Source organism: Felis catus, chromosome C1 (genome assembly GCF_018350175.1).
Source record: "Felis catus isolate Fca126 chromosome C1, F.catus_Fca126_mat1.0, whole genome shotgun sequence".
In the NCBI taxonomy this organism is placed as follows: domain Eukaryota; kingdom Metazoa; phylum Chordata; class Mammalia; order Carnivora; family Felidae; genus Felis; species Felis catus.
Window position 1 is genome coordinate 164,135,396 of NC_058375.1, and position 5,676 is coordinate 164,141,071.

A 5,676-nucleotide genomic window follows, 5' to 3' on the forward strand; every position below is an offset into this window, starting at 1 on the left:
TAGTTTCAAAGCTACATAATGCCAGACATAGGCATGTAAAAGTAATGGCAAGAACTACAAAGATTATAAAAGAAATAAAGTCACAGTTCGTAATTCATATGATTATGTTCAATAGCAGGCTTAGACAGCTTTTCACATAATAAGATCCACATGTAAAAGCATCAGTTTATTTTACTCAGAAAAAGATAACAAATATTAAAATGGCTTTTAAAAGGAAAATTTTGTTGAGAGCTTGTAAATGTATTTTTGCAAGCTAAAGGAGAGTAGCTTAAATTGGGTTTTTCTGTGTTTGTTTCTATTTAGATACCCAACCTCTGCTTCCCTTCTGTCACACAGAAAAATCAAGTAAAAAAAGAGACTGCCATCTCAAAGACTGGACCGACTTTTACATATTGTCACTCTAATCAGCATATTAAAACTGGAGTTTAGGGAAAACGCCATTCCCCTAAAATTAAACTGTCCCTCGCATTTAGAGAAAGGATGAAGGAAATATAGTTGTCAGATGCTGAACCCGGATTTGACTACTGGGTACAGATTACAGGGAGCAGAGCCCAAGTGACTAAACTATCCCAGAGCAATCCCACTGCCAACTCTACATCCCAAGACGAAGCATATCTAAGGCTGGTTTTTAAGTGCAGCTATTCTAGCAAACGTTAGGTGCTCCTCGGGACATTTTATTTTAGGCCCGGAGAAATCAAGCTAAATTGAGTTTGTGGTGCGTTTGATTTCCAGAGATAAAAGAAAGCACGCTTTTGTGTTTTCCTTCTGTTTAATTTATAGATTAGAAGTGGCCAGCCATCAGGGTGGGCTAATGAAAAGCAAGACCAAGGGGAAATGCTAGTGAAAGAAGGATGGAAGAAACTGTAGAATCTGAGATAAACTGTCAGTCCCTTGGGCAAGATAAGCCAGAACACCACAGTGCCAAGAGCAACCGTCTCGGGTTTCAGTTCTCAGTCACAAGCAACACTGCGAACTGAGGTTTATTTTCTAAAAAGGAATTTTATCAGGGTAGAAGATCATAATTTAGTAGGTGAGCCAAAAATAGTCACGTTTTAAGATTTTATATTAAATACGTTCGAATATGGTTGTTAGTACTACAGGTCTGTATTGTGCTGAATTTGAATTTGGTTGTGTAAAATGTAAAAAACAAAATGCTGTTGTTTCTTTTCAACCCAGTATAGGCTGGATACTGTAGGGTAAGTTATGTGGCATCTCTTCTCTGACAACTATCATGAAAAAAAATAATGTTTTGCAAACACGTATTTTCCTCGGTTCCAAGTTTTGCATGAAATTTTTGAATACCTCTCTAACAACGCAGCGTTTACATCGAGTACATGTGCAAGGTATTGGCGGTGATAGACCATTTCGTTTCCATGTGGGTGAAAATGTTTGTTGCAAAAAGACACGTTCAGATTGAGTTCTATCTCCATTTACACACGGATCCCTTTAATGGATGTTGAGAGTTTTGATTTAGAACTTTTAATAGGCTCGTTTACATTTTGCAAATCTCTACCTTTGAAATAAAAATGCAGTGACCCACCCATCTGCAGACAATTAAGACCAGCAGCCAAGTATAAAAGGGTGGAGAACTTTTAATGGGTGTTTATAGATTGGAAGCACCGACCCCCTTTTAAATGAAAGAGGCCTAAGAAGAAATAGTAAGTGTTAAGGATAACCATGAAATTCATTTAACCCCCCAAGCAGAAGATCTGTTATCAAAGAATTGGCAGGAGTCTATGCCTTCCAACTTAAGGTTCTTAGCTTAAGTACTTAGCAAAAGTACTCAGAAAAGAAATATCTTATTTAGAAGTGTCTTGATTATAATTTCTCAGCTGCTTTAAGGTCAAAACACAAGCCCACAGGAAGACCAACAGTAAGGTATGTGATATAAAAACAAATATTTCCATAAAATCTTTGCCCTAGCAAAAAGAGAAATTCTTAGTAGGTTCAAGGTGGGAATTTAGGGAATAGTATTTTTTTACAGGAAATACTGGTTAGGCGTTTTATATAGGGGGTTCTGCATTTGTGAAAGGATAATTTGCTCTAAAATATGTGGGCAACCAGCCTAAATTCTCTAATTGAGTAGTTTGCTCATAACCCCAGGCCATTAGGTGAATGTAAACTGTTACAGGCTTAGTAAGAAAATAGTCCCATTAGGATTTTTGTATTTGTATGTGGTTGTGGGCTAGGGTAACTGTTTCCAAAATCATGGATTAATGAAAGGCTCTTTTTTCTGAGTTTGCAAATACCAGCTTTGAAATGCTCAAACTCAAATTAAGGCAAAGATTCTTTCTTTGGTTGTTGTTTTGGTTTGGTGTGTTTTTTGTTTGTTTTTTTTTTTTACAGTTAAAAAAATTTTACAAGATCCAATTTCAGCTATCAGTTCCATTGTTCGTTATCTAAGGAAAATTAGCGATCCTTAACTGACTGGTGGTTAATAAAGGACAACAGCCATATCATCTTTGATACTGCTATTCAAATCCTTTGCTCATGTCCTAAAATTCCCCTCATTGGTCACTGCCAAGAAACTTGACACACAGAAAATGGGTATGACCTCTTGAAAATAAAGACGGGTGCAGAAATTCAAGAAATGCGTACGTATGTTTCATTTGGTGCTTGTCCTGCGTCGAAGCTCGCGTTTCTGTGAAGGAGAAGACAACTTTATGTGCCGTTTCTTGCATCCAATCTTGGGCTCCTCTCTCTTAATGCATCTCTTCAACTAAAGCCCGTTTTCTCTCCTGTTCCCCAATCCCCGTCACCGTGTTATCATCGCGCTTCTTCTTACAAAGCATAGTTTACTTGTATAGCCCAGAGCGGGGCAAGAAAGGACTACGTCATATTTCTTCAAATCAATAACTGTCGATGCAGAAGAAATACAGTCAGAGGAGGAAAAGATCTGACCGAACAGATCAGAGCAATTTAATAGACATACTCAAAAGTAAGATAATTCATGTGTCTCTTGCATGTCTCCATAACCCCACTGGGTACTAATAAGGCTGGGGGGATGAGTATCACATCAGATCTTCTTTTAGAAACTGAGCTACATGAGAACTCTTCTTAGCAATCAAAGAAATAACAAAATCACGGTTACAGCCCCACACCAATCTTTCACGCCACCTGGGGCAGCGCTTGGCGTTTTCATAGGCTGTCTAACTTTTTACTCTGTCAGGCTTCCTTTTTGCCGTTTTAAAATTTCCTATTTCAAAACACACCAGTACAGCCGTACCGTAAATATAACCTAAATAGTTTGGCTGGCAAATCAGAATAACGTGAGATGGAAGGCAATGTCTTTTAAAAAAGTTTTTTGAAGAAGATACTAAAGCAGAATTGTTCTGGAATGACTTGTGAGAAGTGAGATATTAAACTCACAGACATAGGAGTGTGTGAAAAAAGGAAGGATCTTAAGAGAGCCTTGCTTTACGGTGAAGGTAGGTTTAAATTCCATACCTTGGGGCGCCTGGGTGGCGCAGTCGGTTAAGCGTCCGACTTCAGCCAGGTCACGATCTCGCGGTCCGGGAGTTCGAGCCCCGCGTCGGGCTCTGGGCTGACGGCTCGGAGCCTGGAGCCTGTTTCCGATTCTGTGTCTCCCTCTCTCTCTGCCCCTCCCCCGTTCATGCTCTGTCTCTCTCTGTCCCAAAAATAAATAAACGTTGAAAAAAAAATAAAAAAAATAAATTCCATACCTTGAAAGAATGTACTAAAGATTTCCAGAACAGTTCGATAGTTTTGAAGAGCTTTCTTAAAAGCTTTCTGTAAGATATAACCAAGAGATTGCATTTATTATCTTCTTTGGATTGAGATTGAAGCTATAATACTCGAATAATAAACTTTAGGCAAGTTGAGAGATGAGATTTGCTAAAAGGACTGATGATAAAAGAAATACGAATTGATCCTGGTAACAACCAAATGGAGACAAAGAATTTCTCTTTGAAATTCTTCCCTTAATTTCTCACTGTCAAAAATAATAATACTGTAGAGAGGAAAGGCAGTGATTCATCAGATTCTTTCACCTACCGCTTCCTAAAAAAGATTTTCTTTTATTTTTTGAAGTAACCTCTACTTAAACGGAGGGGATCGAACTCACAACCCCAAGGTCAAGAGCTGCACGCTCTACCGCTGAGCCAGCCAGGTGCCCCTCACATACCACTTTCCCAATACTTTTAATACCAGCATAACTATGAATCGTGTTAAGAGCAAAATGAAAATAGGTGTTTTTGCGGAGAACAATCCCACTTGAAGTGACCAAAGGACACGGTAAAATGTCAATGATAGCTGAGACCTAAAAAAGAAAAATCCATAAATATACACATAAAATTAGAAGCTACCTGCCTGTAAAGATGCTTCAAGAGGATTCCTAGATGATCCCTCAGAAGAGATAGAGGTGGAATCTTTAAAGATACAGGTGAACTTCATTTTAAATAAATGTCCCATATCTCTTAGTTCCATCTGGTACATACAATACCTTTAATAAACGTGTTTTGAATGAATGAGAAAGAAAGAAGAAAAGCAAGCCCGTTGAGACACAACATCTCTTCTGTGAGCAAGAAAATACTCTGTCTAAATGTTTGCTCTCTCAAGTTTACTGAAATATGGTGGAAAACAGGTTTCTGGTAGATAATTGTTGAAGTTGGGGGGGGGAGGGTTTCATTATGGCATTCTCTCTTTGGTATACGTTTGATATTTTTCATAGCGAACATTTTAAAAATGAGGAAATGGACTCTACGTTTTAGAGACTAGATAAGTCGACATTTGCAAAATTCATATTTAGTAATCCAAACTTGGAGATCATTGTGGAATTTCTTCCCTAGGAAAGATTTGCCGGGGGGAAGGAATAACAACGTGGCATGTGCTCTGTCTAGTGACAGTGAAGCGAGAAGGCAGAACGAGGCAGAAAGGGAAGTGAGGAGGGAGGGGCAAGGCACCGTTTTAAGTGTGGCGGCTATTTTAACATTACAAGACTTTGTTCTTCTTGATGCTTCACCACCTCATTAACCTATGTGTCATTCTGAAGTATTTTGCCATGCTCTGATGATCAGAGACTCACTCGCTAACAACACAACGTTCTAAATGCGAGCTCGTCCCCGGAGTCGTGGTGAATTAATTTTCAATTAGTTTTCATTAATGAACTTCATTTTTATGGGTCTGATTGCCGTCCGGCTTTGAGAAATTCAGCAAGCACTTTGGGGGGGTTGGGGGGGGGGGAACAAGCTATGGAGTCAGGAATATCCTGGGTCCTTCCCGTGAGACCTTACTTCAATCATTGGCCAAAACAAACAAACAAACAAAAATGCCTAAATTATACATCAGACATGTACCAAGAGAACCCACGAATCTTCTCGGAGGTCTTCAGAGGTAAGTTCTATTGCTAGCTGTGGCTGGTGTCTGCCTTGTACCCCAAAACCATGCTCAAGAAGGGAAAACATCAGGTGTAAGAAGAAAAAACTCTGGGTGCACCACTCTTTCTATGCTTTAGTTTCCTTTCATGGGAAAGGTTTATCCAGATTGTCCAGATCCAAATAACTATTATGAGTCCATAATACTTGGCAAATAATTACAAATAAATTTAATACAGAGAGACAAACTACATAGTAAAACCAATGTTCTTGGATTGCTAATGAAGGGCTAGTAGCCTGGGTAACATGCCGGCAAACCAAAATCCCAGCAGCTTCTCAGGAA